A 13,214-nucleotide genomic window follows, 5' to 3' on the forward strand; every position below is an offset into this window, starting at 1 on the left:
AAGTGTTTCATCCTCAGAAACGACTCATCAACATGTTTCAAGGACAGTCAGGAACTGTTGGGGGGCGGGGGGGTATAATAATCTTTAAGGTAAGGACATTAGGACACAAAGTAGAATCTGAGTTTGTTTCATTTTGGAGAGAATGACCAAGGAAGTCCTTTGCCAGAAAGCTGGTTGTTTCTCTCTAAAATAACTTGATTTCTGGAGGGGAAAATGAATAGAAAATTACATTGTTCAGAGAGTTGGTTAAAAGGTGAGCCTCAGAACCACTGTGCACTCCAAGGGAATGCTTTTAGTGTTGCTCCCTGAAGTCAACTAATGGATTGAAAAAGGACTGGGAAGAGTGGTCGCCAGAGGAAACCTGATGAGGAGCAGTCACGGCTGAACCAGTGCCATGCACAGACCGTTTAAGATGGAGAAGAAGGTGTAAGGGTATATCAGAGACATTGAGAGCCACGGAAACAGCAGCAGAAGTGGCTCTTTCTTTCTCCCAGAGAAAAATGAGTAGAAAAATGTGCAGGAGAATAGAGGGAAGTATGTAAACCCAGTAAAGAGAGATTGATGGAAATTCTTGTTCTATACTATAGAATATCCCACAAAGGAAACAAAATCTCCAATAAAAAGTGAAATTATTGGACGTTAAGCCATTGTGGAAATAAAATCACAAACATGTATTCACATGTATACACACATGGCAAGAAGGGCTAGGAGAGGAACTGGAGAAGACAATGAACAGAGCAGTGTTGAAACACTGATCAGATAATTTCCTGCATGATTGAGAAATGATGGACAACATGAAGCATCTACTTGCAAGCTATATTTGTAATATGTTATAATTTAAACTATTTGGTTAATGCAGTAACAATTTGGTTAATGCAGTAACAATGTGTGCAATTTGCAATATTTCTTTTAAAAAAAGAAGATTAAAGGGCTCAAACCTGCTTGATGTTTCCAACTACATAAGGACCCTACCCAGGTACAGATTGAGACCTTGCCTCCTGGTTCAGACATTTTCTATACAGAGTCAGTGTGGCACCAGAGAAAGACTATGGGCTTTGGAGTCAGGTAGACCGATATTCTGCTCTATATTTGCTGTGTGGCCTGAGGCAGGTTATTTAACCTTTCATGGGTTCACTTTCCTTTCCTATAAACGTGAGGGTCATAAACTCTGTTTTAGTACATCGTGAGGATTACTATAAATGACATAGAAAATTCAGACATACAAGAAGCTCAAAAACAAACAAACAAACAAACGAAAAACAAAGAAGCTTCTATTATTACTGCTGCTATTTTAGTTATTGGCTTAGTCCATTTGGGCTGCTACAACAAAATTTTACAAACTTGGTAGCTTATACACCACAGAAATCCATTTTTTTTACATTTCTGGAAGCTCGAAGTCCAATATCAGAACACCAGCATGGTTGGGTGAGGGGATCCCGCTTCCAGGTTTCAGACTTTCCTTATATCCTCACATGGCAGAAGATGCTAGGGAGCTCTGGGGGGGTTCCTTTTGTAACATCATTAATCCCATTCCCGGAGTCTCCACTTTATGACCTAAGTACTCCCAGAGGCCCCACTTCCTAATACTGTCACGGTGGTCATTTGGATTTCAACATAGGCATTTTTAGGGGACATAAACATTCAGACCATAGCAGTCATTGTTACAATTATTGAGAAGTAAGATTATTTAATAATGTGATCACTTAAGTGAGACTCAGAGGAAGTATGTGGAATATGAGATAGTCCTTAAATTATGGATAGGATTTAGACTCCTACAGAAGATGGAGGAAAGAAAAAAAAAATGAGCTAGAGGAAGAAGCATTGGAAAACAGACCAGAGTCGAGTATGTATGGAAAATGTCAAGCAGTTTGGTTCATTTGGCCGTTTGGAGGCATGACCAAAGATCTCTCTCTGAAATGCATTATGTATATTTTACTTCTATATGGATTCCTGAGCAGTCCATTTGATTGCAGTGCTTATGATAGGTCTGGGTCTGCATGTTTTATATTCTTGTGGTGATTTTTCATTCTCAGGAATTTGCTGGAAGCCGTATGTAAATGCAGCCTCCTTTGTATTGCCAAGGTCTGTCTGTTTCTTACAAGTCAGAGTGAAAATCTACATCAAAATGTTACTTGACTTCAAAGAACAATCATGTTTTCACTTGTTTGTATCAAGGGACAGTGCACATTTATGACGGCTTCTACATTTATTTCCAAAATACAGCTTATACCTAGTTGAAAGAGCCGCCCAAATCTTTTGCATGTATTTGCAAAGCTGCAGCTAGGCTTAGAACCTTCCGAAAAGAAGGTCTTCAGATGAGCATGACTTCTGAATTTCAGGTGGAACAGATCCCCCAAAAAGAGACATGGTTTGTCACTAAGTGGGGCAAATTGGCTAAAAGCAAATCTTGGAATTGTGATGCTTTTGTAAATAGGCTGAACCGAAGCAAGGATTTTGAGATTAGATTAATGCCAGCCTTAGCTGGAATAGTTTGTGCTCTTGAGCATCTGCAGCTGTGAAATCGCTACAACGTGCCCTAGTTGAGTGTGTTTCTTCTGTCCTGATCCCTGCTACATTTTCTCTCAAACAGAGATCCATATGTAGAAATGGGTCACTCGGGGGCATACTGAGCATTTCTGAGACCCTCGAAGGACTTCAGATTCACACATTAGCAAATGACTTACAACGAGGCCAAGAGAAAACACAGTATTTCCATCTGTGGCATGAAGATTCTTGACATTTAAGGGGAAATTGCACACATTTCCTTTTTAGCAACCCTTGAAAATAGAAAAATATAAGCGGCATATCTAGTAAAGGCCAATATTTGGTCCATAATTTTTTTCTTGTCAACTGCTTTCTAGGGGAGTGAAAGACGAGCATATAGGCCCAAGGTCATCTTTTGCCATTGTCATAGTTCAGGCTTCTCTAACAGAATACCATAGGCAAGGTCGCTTATAAATAATAGCAATGTATTTCTCATGGTTCTGGCGGCTGGAAGTTCAACATTGGGGTGTCTGCATGTTGAGGTTCTTGGGAAGGCCCTGCTCCCTAGTTTGCAGATGGCTACCTTCATGCTGTGTCCTCCCACAGTGGAAGGGCTGGGAGAGCTCTCTGAGGTCTCTTTAATAAGGTATGAATCCTCTTGCGGGGGGGCTCTACCCTCACGACCTAGTCATCTCCAAGTCTACACCTTGTAATACCATCACATTGAGGGTTAGGATTTCCACATATGAGTTTGCAGGGTACACCATATGTCAAAAATCTTAGCATACATTGAAAAGAATACTCCCCTTTCAAGTCAGCAAAGGCAGAAGTTACTAATCTATAATGGGTGGGGGAAATGATCTAGATTTTTCTTGACAGAAAACAACCAACTTATGACGGTGAAATGAGTCATCTGTAGAATTCTCATGTTCCTTGTTAGATTTTAAGCTTTTAAGCGTCCAGGATTCTGGACTGCACCTGTATGCACGGATTAGTCTCACACACAATAGTGAATATGAGACAACATCCGTTATCTGTAAAGTTCAGAAAGCCAAAAATGATTCCAAGATGTGAGAAATCAGAATAGTGACTCCTCTTGAAGCGTAGAGGAGCTCAGAAGAGTTTACCAGATAGGGCTCCCAAGGGGTGCAGGTCAAGTTCTGTTTCTTGGCCTGGGTTCTAGTTACATAGGTACCTTCTCTTCATAAAATATCCATTAGGCTGTTCTTTATGGTCTGTGCACCATTTTGGTGTTTTTTTTACTTCAGCGAGACAGTTTTAAAAATTGTCGTTTCTGTCAAACCCTCTCTTGAGAGCCTCATCAGCAAATGCTTTCACGGTGAGTTCTGTGGCTGTGAGGACAAATCAGTGGCAGTTGGGTGCTGTGACTGAACCTCGCCACATGCCCTTGTTATACCAGAAACTGCCTTTCAGAGGCTCAGCAGCTTCTTCAGTGGGAGTGAGCCAAGAGTGCATGTTACCAGAGCAACTGAGAAGGAGAAAATCAAGAAGTTTCCAGGACCAAATAAAACCACCACAAGGCAAGTTAGGGGCCCTTGGGGAAATCTTACCACCTTTCCTTAAAGCCAGAATTTTATAATATTTTTGTTAAGATTTCCACTACAAAATAAGAAATATACCTCTGTATCAGGGGAAACATACAATTCCTTGCTAAAATAATGTAATTATAGTAAGAACATCTTGGGGAGGCATTTTTCATTCAATGCTATTTGTGGTATCAAAATGAAATGAAAACTTATTTTTAACCTAGAAACATTATACTTGGGGAACTAAAGCTGTCCTTTGGAAGCATGGGGCATGATTTTACTTGTGGTCTGCCCATTTCTTTACCTAATGGGATCACTTTCCAGCCGTCGCTATTCACAAATGCTGAGAGAACTTATGTAAAATTCACTGTGTTGCATACATGTCCAGAGAGTCAAAACCAGATCTCCATTTTACATTATAGGAGGATCCCACGCAGTTTCACGGCATGATACAGATGCCTTCCTACCCATGAGGGCATTTCTCCCCATGGTCAAGATGGCTGTCTTTAATACCGGCCCCATCTAAGTCCAGAGGCTGCCACTCACTGACCAAAGAAAGTCACTTCTGTTCTTTTTGTAAGATGCATACCTCCAAGGATCTTTCTGGTTTTTAAATGAGATGATGCCTCGCAACTTGACAAATACCTTCCACATGTTAGGTATTTGGTAAATATCTGCTACAGGAGTCACAGTGCTTGTACTCCTAATGATGGTGATGATGATAATAATCATAATAATAATTCAGTAGTAATAGCTAATGTTTATTTGTGGTACAACTGCCAGTGCTCTTTCTACATAGTAGAAATTGTGGTGGCAGTAATTGTAGGCCGATCTAGAATCTTACTCCAACTCCAAATTAGGAGTCATTTACCTTAATGGCTTTTCTGTTTTTCATACATTTCCATTTCTTTTATATGAACACCTATGTGTAAAACAGGACACAGTTTCATAATGTTTGGCTCGTTCTCAGACCTTTTTATGTATGGAGTTCTCTGTTTTCCCATTAATACTGATATACATGTTAAAATGTTAAGAATGCATTTCTCATTTACTTCTGACTCTAGAACTCTCTCTCCACAGTTATGAGATGCCTGTTATATGCTGATCGTAATTCTAAGTCATAGTGAATAATGCAGGCAAGTTGTCTGTCCTCATGAGGCTTACATTCCAGTATGGAAGAAGGGCATTAAATAAACACGTACAGTATTTGCTGATTTAATTTCTTCCAAAGGAGTGCATGGGATGGGGAGCAGCAGGGGGCAAGCCGTCCTTCAGACACAGTTGTGACAGGGCACCTCTGAGAGGCTGACTCTTGCACTGAGATAGGGCAAGACTATTTCAGGGAGGAGGAGCATAAAGGGAAATAAATGCCTTTAAACTGGGGATTGCTTGGCAAGTCAAAGGAGAAGGAAGTCACCCGGCATGGTGCTGAGTGAAAGAAAGACGGTGAAATTGAAGGAGATGGGGAGAGCGAGGTAGAAGGGACAAGGGGTGATAATATGACGCTTTAAAAGTATCGCTGTTTTCTGGGCCGAGGGGGACGTGCTGACTTAGTCTTGTTTTTGTTTTTTAAGATTTTTATTTATTTGAGAGAGAGAGCGCGTAGGAGGGAAAGAGAAAGAGAGTCTGAAGTGGATTCTGCACTGAGGTTGGAACCTGACGTGGGGCTCAGTCTCATGACTGTGAGATCATGACCTGAGCCAAAACCAAGTATCAGATGCTTAACCAACTGAGCCACCCAGATGCCCCCGACTTAGTTCTTGAAAATGCTGCAGAAGGCACAGGGATGAAGTCGTGGCTCATGGGAGAGGTGGTAGGTGGTTACAAGAGTTTGGACTCAGCTCAGAGAAGACAGTTTTGATTACAAAATATACAGAAGCTCTCTACCTTTTCATTAATTTGGGTGAGAGGGTGATAGCAATGCCGGCTTTCCTGAATTTGTGGTTAATAACTCTACCAGTAACTCAGTAGGAACTTAACTGCAAGTGACTAGTAATGCTAACTGTCCCCACAGATGACTTCACAGATGCTCTTTGTTAATCACAAGAGGGGCCATGGATGAACCAGTCCACATCCTCTCCTCTACTGAAGAAGGAATCTCAGATTTATCCCCTGCGATGGAATGAAAACCATATTGTAATGAGAAAGAAAGGGAAAGCTTGAGAAGCAGTAAGTAATAATAACATGCTATCTGTTAGTACAGTACATGGGAGTTTAAAACTCTTTCATGTGAGTTAACTCATTAGATGAACCTAGAATCCCAGGAGCTAAATGCTAAGGCAGAGATTACTAGATGTTTTCCCCCACTTTGTAGATGAGAAAACCAAGACCCTAGGAGGGTAAGTACTTTTTCAAGTTTCCACAGCTAGAAAGTGACCGCAGTGGGATATAAATGTTACCTCCTGATTCCTGATATGAAGAGTATTACCTCTAAGTGATACGTAAACTGCTTCCTGGAGGGTAGGATGCTAAAGGAATTTTCAGAGTGTAGGCCAGGCCTGGATTTGGACTTTTACTTTCTGTCCTGGGCTGCTACTTTTCCCCATGGCCAAATCCAATTCTGTCCAGCCCCTTTTTGCTACCTTTGTTATTGATGAAAAAATTTGGAAATAGAAATATGCACTCATTATAAAAATGAGTTCTGATGACCTTTTAGTATTTGTTGTGCACGAACTGTAAGCAGCAGTTAAAGATGAAAAGGAACTGGCATTGAGCCTTCTTAATTATTGTTCCTCTTTCAGACCTTTATTATAGCTCTGGCTCTTGCTGACACATCTAAATGAGGTTTACAGAACCTGGAGCTGTGAATTCAGTGCTCATTAACAGAGGACTGACAGGACTGTGGAGTTTTCCTTTTTGCCCTTTTAGAAAAGAAATCATCTTGGATATCAACTTTAGATGTTTTATTTTACGTGTGGATTACCTACTGATTTGGAATTATTGTAAATGCGTGCTTCTAAAGAAAAGCCTCAAATGAGATCATAGAAGCATGGCAAGAGAGAGAATGGAGGCTGCGCTTGGTTAGGCTTTCTGAATTCTGTAAGTCACAACCGTTATGACTAGTATGAGGACTCAATGTGCCATTGTAAATGGTGCTACCCAAGGAGCGCTCAGGGGCAGAGGTTCATGTGTCTGGTGAATTCTGCCTCCATGGATACTGTGGCCAGTGCTTTTCTTTTCTGGCTGCAGATAGTTAGAACTGGTCTTCTGACCTCTAGGGTCTTCTCATTTTGAGCTCATCTGTACATCACTGCCAGATTTGACCTCTAAAAGGAGCAGCCCTGGACATGTAATGTCCCCATAAATCCTGTTGCTGATGCCCTGTTATAGTGGATTATAGAGAAGTCATTTTAGTGATTAACAGCTTTCAGTTACTGTGTATGAATAATTAAGTCAACATGTTAACCTCAAAAGGCAAACTTCAAATTAGTAGATCTGCCTGGTCTGTTGTAGTTTGCTTATTTAATGGGCATGAAATCCTCACTTAATAGACTTTTACAAGAACTACCATATCATCAACATTTTGGATAAATCTGGAATTTAGGTTTTCTGACAAAAACAGTATGACTTCTTGTCTCTGTTGTGTGGCTAGAGCACAGAACATGGACATGAGTGAAGAGGTTTACATCAAGAAACACATAGATAAGGAAATAAGTTCTAGGGCAAAGCAGAAGGGAAAAGATGCCATGACTGAGCTGAAAGTATATGGTGGCAGGTACTTAGCATAATAGACAAACTTTTAAAAATACAATTAATGAAAAATATACACCAAAAATCTTTAGCTTAAGCAATGACTAAGAGAATAAGAACTTTCTATAATAAGGAGCTTGCCATAAAGAAGCAATTATCCCTGCACAAAACCGTGTGAAATAAAGTGTGTGGAGGGCCACAGAAGGATCAATAAGACTCCGATGCTAAAAGAAGAGTAATTTTAGAACATAGAAAATGAAATGATGATTTCCATGCCCACTTCTTACTAACCCTTCTTTTTAACCTGCCCTTTAGTAAAGAAGACTTACAGGCAGATGTTGGAACTATATACTGTAGTCATTTTTGTATATACCTGATGTTTATTTGCATTTACTCTGTAGTTCTGATTTTAGCCATTCTCAGCTCACTCTTCTCTAATCCGTATAAAATCCTGAAGATGAATACTTAGGGTTACAAATAGATACTGTCTTTATGCCTCTTAGCTTAGAGAGTTTATTCCTCTGTGAATGAGCTAGATGTTACAAAGGCATTCTCAGTGTAACATTCTGTTTCTGTCCTGCATGATTGATCTCTTTAGGGGCTCCACATCTCAGTACTTTGCCATGGTCTCCTGGCACACAGCCAATGTTCTCATGCCTTCATATCTTAATTTAACCTGGTGACCAAGAGAATTAGCAAACGGGAAAAATGCTAAAATGGAATATTCAGTTAGAAGAAGCAGTACCAAATGTAATTTTCCTCATTCTGAATCTAGAAGGCCTCATGATGGCACAGGTCATTTGCTGATTTGTTCATTGAATAAACAGTTATCAGTGTCTCATATACCATTTACTTTGCTTGGTCCTAGAGATATTTGGATGAATAAAATTGAGTTACTGTTTAGATATGTAAATACATAATATCATACAAGGTGTAATGTCATAATGAAAAGATGTACAAGGTATTCTGGGGGTGTACAAGATGTACAAGGAGGGGTTAGTAACATCTTAAGGAAGTAAATGACCTTTGAGTCATAAAAGGTTAATTCAATAAAGTCATCTGATAATGAGGGAAAACAACATGATGAAGTAGAGATGCCTCAGCCCCCCATCCCCTGTGCACACATGTGCACATTCATAGATACCCAAAACATTGTTCTAAAACTTAGTTGGTTCTCAGAACATTTGCATCAGCATCATCTGTGACAATGTCATACATGCAAAATTGTAGACGTTACTCATACTTCTTAGATCTAAGTCTCTGGGAATCAACCTGGAAATTTGCTCTCTGAACCAGATGCTAGGTGATTTCAATGCACACTATAAATGGATAAGAACTTAAAATAATTCATTGTAACTGGTGCTTGTGGAGAATTTCACAAGTGATATGAACATTTTATCTTGGACATTTTCATCCTAGCAGCCAGAGAGAAGGTATATTGGAACTATCTTAAGTTTATGAAAGAATAGATTATCCCTTAATATGAACTGTGGATATGGACCTGGAAGAATAGATTTCAAGGACATATAGAAAAGAACATTTGTAAGATATATTGCTAGATTGCATAGGGTAGGAAGAATTAAGGGAGAAAGCATATTCCACATTCTAGGAGGACTCACGGAACCTGGGTGACACAGATTAAAAAGGGAAATTTAAGAGGAAATAATTAGATGGAGATGCCTATGGTATACCCAAATGATTATTAACATTGAGCAACTAGGTTTCTAAACTTAGGAGAAAGACCTAGATATTTGTAAGTTACAGACTTAGAGTTGTCATTACATTGGTGAGATTTTAGAAGGCATACACATTAAGATATGAAGAGGGTCAGTGGAGCTGTCTAGAGTATTAGTGTTCAACTGTGCTCTGGAAAACCAGGTGGAGTTAATGGGCACAGCTCCAGGGTCAAGGAGAAGTAGGAGAGAAGGACTTTAGGAGTAGGGAGCTCCAGCCCTGTCCACAACTCCCCCCTCCACAAAAAATAACATTAGCACATTGGCCTAGGTAGGACTAGTTGTTGGACAAATATGATTTATAACTCGAAATGCCATTTTATTTTTGTCTCTAACTGCCCCTTTAAAATATCAAGTGGGGGGCCTACTTGTGATCTCTATCTGTCAAATAAATAAATAAAATCTTTAAATAAAATAAAATAAAATAAAATATCAAGTGGGCCTTTCTTCTCTGGCCTCTAATTGAATGATCCTACAGACTGATGACTTTACTTCTTAGTTGTAGGTAACAAAGAGCTCTTGGTTCACATTAAGTCATAAACATAAACTCACTTACGTAATTAAAATTTTTATTCCTTCCTCTTTTTTAAAACTCCAAACTTGATATAACATTAAGGTCTCTCTTTTCTTGGCTCTGCATGTTTCAGGTTGGAAGCTTGTCGTGGGAAAAGGGGCTGGAAATCAGCTTCTGTGTATTTCTTTGTTGGCTCCTGAAGCTGGCTGGCCTCTTGAGGTTCCCTCTGGGACTGGCAAATGGGAAGGGAGGGATGGGGAAAAGGTGGAAAGTACTCTGGTGAAGCAGTTCTTAGCAATCTGGCTTCTCACTCTCTAGTTCTAAGACATCAGGACTGGCTTCTTTGTCTGGGGGGACACTTTCTTGATATCTTTATCAGTTCCTTCCTGGGACCTTCTAATTGTAATGTTCTTAACCTCCATGGATAAAGCTTCATTCCAGGTGAGTCACGTGTCCCTTCTGCCTCAGCCCCTTGGCTCATCTCCAATTTCTTGTTGATGGGCTTCTTTTGGTGGTCCTACTGAGCAGGACTCAGGGCCAACATGCTCACTCTTTCTCTCGTACATGCCCCATATATGGCCAGTGAGAAACATACTCACCCCTTGCTCACAGCAATTGCACAGTGACCCCATATGCAGCAAAACACTCCAGCTGTACATCTCTATCTTGCTCTAGACCCTTCAGTGGGACTCGTCCCAAATCCTAAAGGTTATGATAGAATCAGTGTAGCTCAGGTAACCCTAGATGGAGGAATACATTAGACCTGGATTCCTATTCAGCCTCTTTGAACTCTGAAGGTCCTGAGAGGGGTTTAACAAAGGTGCAGTTGGTCTGCACATCGAAGCCTTGGAAGCCAGAGACGGGCATGCTGGGATAAAAAGACCAAGTCGTAGAGTTCCTTAGCATTCCTGGAACATTTAGTGTTCATATGACTTGTGATTTAGTTTCAATGATTACCCATGTTTTCTCTCATGTATCCTAGAGAGTGATGAAAGATATAGCATAACACATGCCAGAACAAGAATTGATGGAAAGAAGAAAATCATGTGAGTGTATCATCTTTCTTCTTGAAGGACAGGTATACTTATTCCTACATGTAGGCAACTCTAGAGTATAGCATGATAATAGCTTTAGATGTGGTTTAAGGCCTTAATTATTGTTGTATTTTATCCCTAAGGAGAAAAAAAAAAATCCCAACCAAAAAATGAAGACTCTTTCTACTTCCTCCTTTGCTACTGATGCCCCGTGAGGGAGATCGAATATACCAAGGACTGTTCAATTTTAAGAGACATTTAATTTTCATTTATCATTGGCATTTTGTAAGACGAGTTTTCATTTTAAACTGAGTATGTATCCCAACATGATTATTGAGAGAATCTTGGAGAGCTATAATAATTGTTCTGCTCAAGTATGAATCTGAAACTCTATCTTTACGTATAGCTCTATTAGGAGATATTTGCTTCATGTATGAAACTGTTTTTTTGGGTTTTTTTTAAACATTAGATTAGTTAATCAAGTTAGGAGGAGTCTTAGTGTTGCCAATGACGTGTCACGGTGATGGTGATGCTGATGTTGACAACTGTGACTCATTGAATACCTAGGATTTTCCTAGCTTGTTCCAAAAAAATTTACATAAATATGTTTCTTTAATCCTTTTAACAATCCTATTGATGTGCTCCATTTTATAGGTGACAAAACTGAGTCATAGCAGGGTGATGTTTTGTTGTGAATAAAGGGTGAAGGCAAGTTACTGAGAGAACTGGATCCCTTGAGCCTAGGCTCTGAAGGTTTGTCTGTATGATGCCTGGTTCTGAAGTTTCCAATTCTGTATCATATTTTCCATCCAACATTCACTATTTTAATCGATCAAATCCTTCAACTTTCATGAGTCTTATTTTCAGATTTGTCAAACAAAAAGACAGTCATTTTCTTCTGCTGTATCTTAGGTGAGCAACAAAGATCTTCTCAGGCCTTCCCCATTCTCACCCCGGAGCACTGTGTCAATTAGCAGGTTGTTCTCCTCCCTCCTTGATAGGCCTCTGTTTGGCTCAAGAGGAAATTACTCTCTTGGCAGTTTGGCCAGTGAAGCTTCTGGTTCAAATGATTTTTCATCCTTAGCAATAACATGGGATACTAGGCTTTGGATACACAATCAGGGGTAAATAGTGCCAGTTGCTCCTGGCACCGAGTTCCTCTGAGAGGCATGCTAATTCTAAACCCACGGAAAGCCATGCAGTTTCAGAACCCACAAAATTAGGAATGAAAAAGCGATTTTCAAGTGCGCCATGAGATGACTCATTCTTCTCCTTTTTCTTCTTTGAATGATAAGTTGTATTTACAGAAAAATGAGCTTATTAACACCTTTGTAATGACCTTGCTCTATTTATCATTTCATAGTACAGTCTACAAATGTCCTCCTTGATGTAATGAATATTCTAATACCAGTTCACATCACACAATAATATTCTTTGGTATGTTACAAGACAATAATAATACACACCTGTTTAAATACATTTATATCATCAGCTATAGTAATTCAGCTGGTACAAAAAGGTGTATGTCAATGCACATTTTTTCCTTCTTCTGATCCTCTTCCATGGTTTTGTGCTTCTGTGTTGTAATAATAATGGCTAGAAAGAAAATTATCTCTCGCTATTTAGTACGCCATAAATTTTCTACAAGATTGAGGCTCTGTCATTCATAGGTGATCTGCTTCTTGGCTAGTAGCTGTTAGCAAACCAAGCCCTCGTTGAAACTTTCTTAAATTTAGTTTGTGATGAAACCTTCTGTCAGCACAAAGACTGATTTCAGTCAGTGTCTTCCAACTTAAGTATTCTTTTTTCTTTCTTGAGCAACTTGTTCCTCACTTTTATTCCCCGTCGCCACCAATCCCTCAAAATATGACACATAGAATTATTCACTAGATGACAGAAAAGACCTAAAATTCATTTCAGGGGAAAAAAACATTTTTGATCACAATAAAATAGAATTAAGTATTAATAGCAATATGCTATATTAAATAATAAAGAAATAAAACCCCAGTCGTTTAGAGGTTAAAAAAAAAAACGTGTTTTTTTTTTTTCCTATATAACTATTTCGTGAAGGAGGAAAAAAAAAAACAAAATAAAAACTATGGACCATAAAAATAATGCATACTAGGACTGTCAGAATAACCCTGTGAGGATCTCAGTGGGCACATTTAACATGCAAGTAATTTAATAACAACAAAAATGATTTAAAATCTCT

This window comes from Mustela lutreola, chromosome 11, assembly GCF_030435805.1.
Source record: "Mustela lutreola isolate mMusLut2 chromosome 11, mMusLut2.pri, whole genome shotgun sequence".
NCBI classification, from domain to species: domain Eukaryota; kingdom Metazoa; phylum Chordata; class Mammalia; order Carnivora; family Mustelidae; genus Mustela; species Mustela lutreola.